This window comes from Schistocerca gregaria, unplaced genomic scaffold (assembly GCF_023897955.1).
Source record: "Schistocerca gregaria isolate iqSchGreg1 unplaced genomic scaffold, iqSchGreg1.2 ptg000174l, whole genome shotgun sequence".
NCBI lineage: Eukaryota > Metazoa > Arthropoda > Insecta > Orthoptera > Acrididae > Schistocerca > Schistocerca gregaria.
The window spans coordinates 3378266-3389246 of record NW_026061726.1 but is presented as its reverse complement, the minus strand read 5'-3'; the positions used below and the strand labels follow the sequence as shown (position 1 = coordinate 3389246).

At 49.0% G+C, this 10981-nt stretch overlaps 2 non-coding genes across 2 annotated transcripts; both read left to right on the top strand.

The window, feature by feature from the left end:
• Positions 1 to 5961: 5961 nt before the first annotated feature.
• Positions 5962 to 6034, top strand: Trnaa-ggc (transfer RNA alanine (anticodon GGC)). The gene has a single exon. It is a non-coding gene; the product is annotated as a tRNA-Ala (tRNA).
• Positions 6035 to 7540: 1506 nt separating this feature from the next.
• Positions 7541 to 7613, top strand: Trnaa-ggc (transfer RNA alanine (anticodon GGC)). The gene has a single exon. It is a non-coding gene; the product is annotated as a tRNA-Ala (tRNA).
• Positions 7614 to 10981: the final 3368 nt, after the last annotated feature.

Sequence of the window (10981 nt, the reverse complement as noted above, 5' to 3'; positions counted from 1 at the left end):
TGAAAGACACCCTAACGGATACATAGAGAGTAGTGTTTGTCTGCTGAATAATGGGAGTGCAAGGGTCTGTGTCGTCTATATGGCTGTATGTAGCACCATTAGTCTTTGGGTGGGCGGGCGTATCTCAGATGGTAGAGCGCTCGCTTAGTATGCGAGAGGTACTGGGATCAATACCCAGTGCCTCCAGAACTTTTAACACACCTACATGCGCACCTTGCCATGCAAGAGGAATAATTCACAACCAGCAGATGTGTCTAGGAAGATACAAGCGAATGATTAGCATCCACAATTGACAAGCGTGCTTTTATTAGTGCGCAGGAAGCACCCTCCTCCCACGCCTACACTTAATTTAGAAACAGTACAAGTGTTCCTGTAAGATTCTCAAGCCTATGTCGGAAAGATCTGCCTTGCGCCGAGTTCACGTAAATCCCACTGCACATTCTTATTCATTGCGTGCAGTCAGCTGCTACTGGTGTTGCTAGTTGTGACTGCTGATATCAGATGCCGTAGCAATCAATTCATGGAGTGAGTTGTATGTTTTGCGATAGTCTGTCTCTGACAAGCAAGCACAGGTGAAATAGGTGCGAACACAGGAAGCTTGCAGACCCTCGCTGCCTGCAGACACCGAGCAGCCACAGTAGGAGGGCGGCCTAAGCCGTAGGCGAAATGTGCTCATTCGCTTTGGCGCGACGTCGAACTATAAATAATGCTGTCACTAGCGTGAGCGTTGCGTGAGCGTCGTGGAAAGTCGGAAAAGTCGGCTGTGAGGGTGAGTGCCAAATTTGGGGAACGTTTCGTAGTATGCGCATTGCAATGGAGACGCGGAAACTTGTTGTGGCCCAGTGTTTTGCAGTTGGATGACAAGATTGGTACACAGTAGTAAAGAGCGAGGCACTGAGTTGGCATGAATAATGGAGTGCACAATGGGGCTCGAGATGTGTTTGTTACCTCAGGTGCTGTATGATTGTCGACCAGGAGTGAAAACGGAGCAATTTGTGACGGCTCTTTCAATTTAAGACGTTAAAAACAGACGGAATTTGCATTTGTAATACCAGAGCATCGAAACTACTTGGAACTTTTGTGTATATGAACGGGTCCGCGCCTTTGTACTCTGCTCCCTTCACCGCTACAAACCAACCAAGCATCGTGTCCGTGCGCATCTGAGTCGCAAAGAATGGGGAATAGCGCAGTTTGGTCGTGCATGGGGCGTAGCTCAGTTGGTAGAGCGTTCGCTTGGCATGTGAAAGGTCCAGGGTTCAAGCCGCGGCGCCTCCATTTTTTGTGGTCAGTGCATGGTAAGTGTTGGTCGCGGCGAACCTAAAGGCGCGCAAGATGTTGCAAAGCCAGCGTCACAGACTGATATGATGTATACTGACGTAAGGAGAGCAAGATGTAAGTGTGGGGACCGGCTGTTATCGAGGTGTCATCGAGTGCAGATCTGTCTTAGGTATCGCGGCTTAACCTCATTGAAGTCTAGAGGGTGGACAACACGTTGGTCTTACTCAGAGCGGTGTCCGAATTCTATTTTTGACGTTATACGTGCCACCTTCATTGTGGCCAACTACGATTCAATACAGAATGCACGAAACCTGAAAGACACCCTAACGGATACATAGAGAGTAGTGTTTGTCTGCTGAATAATGGGAGTGCAAGGGTCTGTGTCGTCTATATGGCTGTATGTAGCACCATTAGTCTTCGGGTGGGCGGGCGTAGCTCAGATGGTAGAGCGCTCGCTTAGTATGCGAGAGGTACTGGGATCAATACCCAGTGCCTCCAGAACTTTTAACACACCTACATGCGCACCTTGCCATGCAAGAGGAATAATTCACAACCAGCAGATGTGTCTAGGAAGATACAAGCGAATGATTAGCATCCACAATTGACAAGCGTGCTGTTATTAGTGCGCAGGAAGCACCCTCCTCCCACGCCTACACTTAATTTAGAAACAGTACAAGTGTTCCTGTAAGATTCTCAAGCCTATGTCGGAAAGATCTGCCTTGCGCCGAGTTCACGTAAATCCCACTGCACATTCTTATTCATTGCGTGCAGTCAGCTGCTACTGGTGTTGCTAGTTGTGACTGCTGATATCAGATGCCGTAGCAATCAATTCATGGAGTGAGTTGTATGTTTTGCGATAGTCTGTCTCTGACAAGCAAGCACAGGTGACATAGGTGCGAACACAGGAAGCTTGCAGACCCTCGCTGCCTGCAGACACCGAGCAGCCACAGTAGGAGGGCGGCCTAAGCCGTAGGCGAAATGTGCTCATTCGCTTTGGCGCGACGTCGAACTATAAATAATGCTGTCACTAGCGTGAGCGTTGCGTGAGCGTCGTGGAAAGTCGGAAAAGTCGGCTGCGAGGGTGAGTGCCAAATTTGGGGAACGTTTCGTAGTATGCGCATTGCAATGGAGACGCGGAAACTTGTTGTGGCCCAGTGTTTTGCAGTTGGATGACAAGATTGGTACACAGTAGTAAAGAGCGAGGCACTGAGTTGGCATGAATAATGGAGTGCACAATGGGGCTCGAGATGTGTTTGTTACCTCAGGTGCTGTATGATTGTCGACCAGGAGTGAAAACGGAGCAATTTGTGACGGATCTTTCAATTTAAGACGTTATAAACAGACGGAATTTGCATTTGTAATACCAGAGCATCGAAACTACTTGGAACTTTTGTGTATATGAACGGGTCCGCGCCTTTGTACTCTGCTCCCTTCACCGCTACAAACCAACCAAGCATCGTGTCCGTGCGCATCTGAGTCGCAAAGAATGGGGAATAGCGCAGTTTGGTCGTGCATGGGGCGTAGCTCAGTTGGTAGAGCGTTCGCTTGGCATGTGAAAGGACCAGGGTTCAAGCCGCGGCGCCTCCATTTTTTGTGGTCAGTGCATGGTAAGTGTTGGTCGCGGCGAACCTAAAGGCGCGCAAGATGTTGCAAAGCCAGCGTCACAGACTGATATGATGTATACTGACGTAAGGAGAGCAAGATGTAAGTGTGGGGACCGGCTGTTATCGAGGTGTCATCGAGTGCAGATCTGTCTTAGGTATCGCGGCTTAACCTCATTGAAGTCTAGAGGGTGGACAACACGTTGGTCTTACTCAGAGCGGTGTCCGAATTCTATTTTTGACGTTATACGTGCCACCTTCATTGTGGCCAACTACGATTCAATACAGAATGCACGAAACCTGAAAGACACCCTAACGGATACATAGAGAGTAGTGTTTGTCTGCTGAATAATGGGAGTGCAAGGGTCTGTGTCGTCTATATGGCTGTATGTAGCACCATTAGTCTTCGGGTGGGCGGGCGTAGCTCAGATGGTAGAGCGCTCGCTTAGTATGCGAGAGGTACTGGGATCAATACCCAGTGCCTCCAGAACTTTTAACACACCTACATGCGCACCTTGCCATGCAAGAGGAATAATTCACAACCAGCAGATGTGTCTAGGAAGATACAAGCGAATGATTAGCATCCACAATTGACAAGCGTGCTGTTATTAGTGCGCAGGAAGCACCCTCCTCCCACGCCTACACTTAATTTAGAAACAGTACAAGTGTTCCCGTAAGATTCTCAAGCCCATGTCGGAAAGATCTTCCTTGCGCCGAGTTCACGTAAATCCCACTGCACATTCTTATTCATTGCGTTCAGTCAGCTGCTACTGGTGTTGCTAGTTGTGACTGCTGATAACAGATGCCGTAGCAATCAATTCATGGAGTGAGTTGTATGTTTTGCGATAGTCTGTCTCTGACAAGCAAGCACAGGTGACATAGGTGCGAACACAGGAAGTTTGCAGACCCTCGCTGCCTGCAGACACCGAGCAGCCACAGTAGGATGGCGGCCTAAGCCGTAGGCGAAATGTGCTCATTCGCTTTGGCGCGACGTCGAACTATAAATAATGCTGTCACTAACGTGAGCGTTGCGTGAGCGTCGTGGAAAGTCGGAAAAGTCGGCTGCGAGGGTGAGTGCCAAGTTTGGGGAGCGTTTCGTAGTATGCGCAGTGCAATGGAGACGCGGAAACTTATTGTGGCCCAGTGTTTTGCAGTTGGACGACAAGATTGGTACACAGTAGTAAAGAGCGAGGCACTGAGTTGGCATGAATAATGGAGTGCACAATGGGGCTCGAGATGTGTTTGTTACCTCAGGTGCTGTATGATTGTCGACCAGGAGTGAAAACGGAGCAATTTGTGACGGCTCTTTCAATTTAAGACGTTAAAAACAGACGGAATTTGCATTTGTAATACCAGAGCATCGAAACTACTTGGAACTTTTGTGTATATGAACGGGTCCGCGCCTTTGTACTCTGCTCCCTTCACCGCTACAAACCAACCAACCATCGTGTCCGTGCGCATCTGAGTCGCAAAGAATGGGGAATAGCGCAGTTTGGTCGTGCATGGGGCGTAGCTCAGTTGGTAGAGCGTTCGCTTGGCATGTGAAAGGTCCAGGGTTCAAGCCGCGGCGCCTCCATTTTTAGTGGTCAGTGCATGGTACGTGTTGGTCGCGGCGAACCTAAAGGCACGCAAGATGTTGCAAAGCCAGCGTCACAGACTGATATGATGTATACTGACGTAAGGAGAGCAAGATGTAAGTGTGGGGACCGGCTGTTATCGAGGTGTCATCGAGTGCAGATCTGTCTTAGGTATCGCGGCTTAACCTCATTGAAGTCTAGAGGGTGGACAACACGTTGGTCTTACTCAGAGCGGTGTCCGAATTCTATTTTCGACGTTATACGTGCCACTTTCATTGTGGCCAACTACGATTCAATACAGAATGCACGAAACCTGAAAGACACCCTAACGGATACATAGAGAGTAGTGTTTGTCTGCTGAATAATGGGAGTGCAAGGGTCTGTGTCGTCTATATGGCTGTATGTAGCACCATTAGTCTTCGGGGGGGCGGGCGTAGCTCAGATGGTAGAGCGCACGCTTAGTATGCGATAGGTACTGGGATCAATACCCAGTGCCTCCAGAATTTTTAACACACCTACATGCGCACCTTGCCATGCAAGAGGAATAATTCACAACCAGCAGATGTGTCTAGGAAGATACAAGCGAATGATTAGCATCCACAATTGACAAGCGTGCTGTTATTAGTGCGCAGGAAGCACCCTCCTCCCACGCCTACACTTAATTTAGAAACAGTACAAGTGTTCCCGTAAGATTCTCAAGCCTATGTCGGAAAGATCTGCCTTGCGCCGAGTTCACGTAAATCCCACTGCACATTCCTATTCTTTGCGTGCAGTCAGCTGCTACTGGTGGTGCTAGTTGTGACTGCTGATAACAGATGCCGTAGCAATCAATTCATGGAGTGAGTTGTATGTTTTGCGATAGTCTGTCTCTGACAAGCAAGCACAGGTGACATAGGTGCGAACACAGGAAGCATGCAGACCCTCGCTGCTTGCAGACACAGAGCAGCCACAGTAGGAGGGCGGCCTAAGCCGTAGGCGAAATGTGCTCATTCGCTTTGGCGCGACGTCGAACTATAAATAATGCTGTCACTAGCGTGAGCGTCGTGGAAAGTCGGAAAAGTCGGCTGCGAGGGTGAGTGCCAAGTTTGGGGAACGTTTCGTAGTATGCGCATTGCAATGGAGACGCGGAAACTTGTTGTGGCCCAGTGTTTTGCAGTTGGATGACAAGATTGGTACACAGTAGCAAAGAGCGAGGCACTGAGTTGGCATGAATAATGGAGTGCACAATGGGGCTCGAGATGTGTTTGATACCTCAGGTGCTGTATGATTGTCGACAAAGAGTGAAAACGGAGCAATTTGTGACGGCTCTTTCAATTTAAGACGTTAAAAACAGACGGAATTTGCATTTGTAATACCAGAGCATCGAAACTACTTGGAACTTTTGTGTATATGAACGGGTCCGCGCCTTTGTACTCTGCTCCCTTCACCGCTACAAACCAACCAACCATCGTGTCCGTGTGCATCTGAGTCGCAAAGAATGGGGAATAGCGCAGTTTCGTCGTGCAAGGGGCGTAGCTCAGTTGGTAGAGCGTTCGCTTGGCATGTGAAAGGTCCAGGGTTCAAGCCGCGGCGCCTCCATTTTTTGTGGTCAGTGCATGGTAAGTGTTGGTCGCGGCGAACCTAAAGGCACGCAAGATGTTGCAAAGCCAGCGTCACAGACTGATATGATGTATACTGACGTAAGGAGAGCAAGATGTAAGTGTGGGGACCGGCTGTTATCGAGGTGTCATCGAGTGCAGATCTGTCTTAGGTATCGCGGCTTAACCTCATTGAAGTCTAGAGGGTGGACAACACGTTGGTCTTACTCAGAGCGGTGTCCGAATTCTATTTTCGACGTTATACGTGCCACTTTCATTGTGGCCAACTACGATTCAATACAGAATGCACGAAACCTGAAAGACACCCTAACGGATACATAGAGAGTAGTGTTTGTCTGCTGAATAATGGGAGTGCAAGGGTCTGTGTCGTCTATATGGCTGTATGTAGCACCATTAGTCTTCGGGGGGGCGGGCGTAGCTCAGATGGTAGAGCGCACGCTTAGTATGCGATAGGTACTGGGATCAATACCCAGTGCCTCCAGAATTTTTAACACACCTACATGCGCACCTTGCCATGCAAGAGGAATAATTCACAACCAGCAGATGTGTCTAGGAAGATACAAGCGAATGATTAGCATCCACAATTGACAAGCGTGCTGTTATTAGTGCGCAGGAAGCACCCTCCTCCCACGCCTACACTTAATTTAGAAACAGTACAAGTGTTCCCGTAAGATTCTCAAGCCTATGTCGGAAAGATCTGCCTTGCGCCGAGTTCACGTAAATCCCACTGCACATTCCTATTCTTTGCGTGCAGTCAGCTGCTACTGGTGTTGCTAGTTGTGACTGCTGATAACAGATGCCGTAGCAATCAATTCATGGAGTGAGTTGTATGTTTTGCGATAGTCTGTCTCTGACAAGCAAGCACAGGTGACATAGGTGCGAACACAGGAAGCATGCAGACCCTCGCTGCCTGCAGACACAGAGCAGCCACAGTAGGAGGGCGGCCTAAGCCGTAGGCGAAATGTGCTCATTCGCTTTGGCGCGACGTCGAACTATAAATAATGCTGTCACTAGCGTGAGCGTCGTGGAAAGTCGGAAAAGTCGGCTGCGAGGGTGAGTGCCAAGTTTGGGGAACGTTTCGTAGTATGCGCATTGCAATGGAGCCGCGGAAACTTGTTGTGGCCCAGTGTTTTGCAGTTGGATGACAAGATTGGTACACAGTAGCAAAGAGCGAGGCACTGAGTTGGCATGAATAATGGAGTGCACAATGGGGCTCGAGATGTGTTTGATACCTCAGGTGCTGTATGATTGTCGACAAAGAGTGAAAACGGAGCAATTTGTGACGGCTCTTTCAATTTAAGACGTTAAAAACAGACGGAATTTGCATTTGTAATACCAGAGCATCGAAACTACTTGGAACTTTTGTGTATATGAACGGGTCCGCGCCTTTGTACTCTGCTCCCTTCACCGCTACAAACCAACCAACCATCGTGTCCGTGTGCATCTGAGTCGCAAAGAATGGGGAATAGCGCAGTTTCGTCGTGCAAGGGGCGTAGCTCAGTTGGTAGAGCGTTCGCTTGGCATGTGAAAGGTCCAGGGTTCAAGCCGCGGCGCCTCCATTTTTTGTGGTCAGTGCATGGTAAGTGTTGGTCGCGGCGAACCTAAAGGCACGCAAGATGTTGCAAAGCCAGCGTCACAGACTGATATGATGTATACTGACGTAAGGAGAGCAAGATGTAAGTGTGGGGACCGGCTGTTATCGAGGTGTCATCGAGTGCAGATCTGTCTTAGGTATCGCGGCTTAACCTCATTGAAGTCTAGAGGGTGGACAACACGTTGGTCTTACTCAGAGCGGTGTCCGAATTCTATTTTCGACGTTATACGTGCCACTTTCATTGTGGCCAACTACGATTCAATACAGAATGCACGAAACCTGAAAGACACCCTAACGGATACATAGAGAGTAGTGTTTGTCTGCTGAATAATGGGAGTGCAAGGGTCTGTGTCGTCTATATGGCTGTATGTAGCACTATTATTCTTCGGGGGGGCGGGCGTAGCTCAGGTGGTAGAGCGCACGCTTAGTATGCGAGAGGTACTGGGATCAATACCCAGTGCCTCCAGAATTTTTAACACACCTACATGCGCACCTTGCCATGCAAGAGGAATAATTCACAACCAGCAGATGTGTCTAGGAAGATACAAGCGAATGATTAGCATCCACAATTGACAAGCGTGCTGTTATTAGTGCGCAGGAAGCACCCTCCTCCCACGCCTACACTTAATTTAGAAACAGTACAAGTGTTCCCGTAAGATTCTCAAGCCTATGTCGGAAAGATCTGCCTTGCGCCGAGTTCACGTAAATCCCACTGCACATTCCTATTCTTTGCGTGCAGTCAGCTGCTACTGGTGTTGCTAGTTGTGACTGCTGATAACAGATGCCGTAGCAATCAATTCATGGAGTGAGTTGTATGTTTTGCGATAGTCTGTCTCTGACAAGCAAGCACAGGTGACATAGGTGCGAACACAGGAAGCATGCAGACCCTCGCTGCCTGCAGACACAGAGCAGCCACAGTAGGAGGGCGGCCTAAGCCGTAGGCGAAATGTGCTCATTCGCTTTGGCGCGACGTCGAACTATAAATAATGCTGTCACTAGCGTGAGCGTCGTGGAAAGTCGGAAAAGTCGGCTGCGAGGGTGAGTGCCAAGTTTGGGGAACGTTTCGTAGTATGCGCATTGCAATGGAGACGCGGAAACTTGTTGTGGCCCAGTGTTTTGCAGTTGGATGACAAGATTGGTACACAGTAGTAAAGAGCGAGGCACTGAGTTGGCATGAATAATGGAGTGCACAATGGGGCTCGAGATGTGTTTGTTACCTCAGGTGCTGTATGATTGTCGTCCAGGAGTGAAAACGGAGCAATTTGTGACGGCTCTTTCAATTTAAGACGTTAAAAACAGACGGAATTTGCATATGTAATACCAGAGCATCGAAACTACTTGGAACTTTTGTGTATATGAACGGGTCCGCGCCTTTGTACTCTGCTCCCTTCACCGCTACAAACCAACCAAGCATCGTGTCCGTGCGCATCTGACTCGCAAAGAATGGGGAATAGCGCAGTTTGGTCGTGCATGGGGCGTAGCTCAGTTGGTAGAGCGTTCGCTTGGCATGTGAAAGGTCCAGGGTTCAAGCCGCGGCGCCTCCATTTTTTGTGGTCAGTGCATGGTAAGTGTTGGTCGCGGCGAACCTAAAGGCACGCAAGATGTTGCAAAGCCAGCGTCACAGTCTGATATGATGTATACTGACGTAAGGAGAGCAAGATGTAAGTGTGGGGACCGGCTGTTATCGAGGTGTCATCGAGTGCAGATCTGTCTTAGGTATCACGGCTTAACCTCATTGAAGTCTAGAGGGTGGACAACACGTTGGTCTTACTCAGAGCGGTGTCCGAATTCTATTTTTGACGTTATACGTGCCACCTTCATTGTGGCCAACTACGATTCAATACAGAATGCACGAAACCTGAAAGACACCCTAACGGATACATAGAGAGTAGTGTTTGTCTGCTGAATAATGGGAGTGCAAGGGTCTGTGTCGTCTATATGGCTGTATGTAGCACCATTTGTCTTCGGGTGGGCGGGCGTAGCTCAGATGGTAGAGCGCTCGCTTAGTATGCGAGAGGTACTGGGATCAATACCCAGTGCCTCCAGAACTTTTAACACACCTACATGCGCACCTTGCCATGCAAAAGGAATAATTCACAACCAGCAGATGTGTCTAGGAAGATACAAGCGAATGATTAGCATCCACAATTGACAAGCGTGCTGTTATTAGTGCGCAGGAAGCACCCTCCTCCCACGCCTACACTTAATTTAGAAACAGTACAAGTGTTCCCGTAAGATTCTCAAGCCTATGTCGGAAAGATCTGCCTTGCGCCGAGTTCACGTAAATCCCACTGCAAATTCTTATTCATTGCGTTCAGTCAGCTGCTACTGGTGTTGCTAGTTGTGACTGCTGATAACAGATGCCGTAGCAATCAATTCATGGAGTGAGTTGTATGTTTTGCGATAGTCTGTCTCTGACAAGCAAGCACAGGTGACATAGGTGCGAACACAGGAAGTTTACAGACCCTCGCTGCCTGCGGACACCGAGCAGCCACAGTAGGATGGCGGCCTAAGCCGTAGGCGAAATGTGCTCATTCGCTTTGGCGCGACGTCGAACTATAAATAATGCTGTCACTAGCGTGAGCGTTGCGTGAGCGTCGTGGAAAGTCGGAAAAGTCGGCTGCGAGGGTGAGTGCCAAGTTTGGGGAGCGTTTCGTAGTATGCGCAGTGCAATGGAGACGCGGAAACTTATTGTGGCCCAGTGTTTTGCAGTTGGACGACAAGATTGGTACACAGTAGTAAAGAGCGAGGCACTGAGTTGGCATGAATAATGGAGTGCACAATGGGGCTCGAGATGTGTTTGTTACCTCAGGTGCTGTATGATTGTCGACCAGGAGTGAAAACGGAGCAATTTGTGACGGCTCTTTCAATTTAAGACGTTAAAAACAGACGGAATTTGCATTTGTAATACCAGAGCATCGAAACTACTTGGAACTTTTGTGTATATGAACGGGTCCGCGCCTTTGTACTCTGCTCCCTTCACCGCTACAAACCAACCAAGCATCGTGTCCGTGCGCATCTGAGTCGCAAAGAATGGGGAATAGCGCAGTTTGGTCGTGCATGGGGCGTAGCTCAGTTGGTAGAGCGTTCGCTTGGCATGTGAAAGGTCCAGGGTTCAAGCCGCGGCGCCTAAATTTTTTGTGGTCAGTGCATGGTAAGTGTTGGTCGCGGCGAACCTAAAGGCACGCAAGATGTTGCAAAGCCAGCGTCACAGACTGATATGATGTATACTGACGTAAGGAGAGCAAGATGTAAGTGTGGGGACCGGCTGTTATCGAGGTGTCATCGAGTGCAGATCTGTCTTAGGTATCGCGGCTTAACCTCATTGAAGTC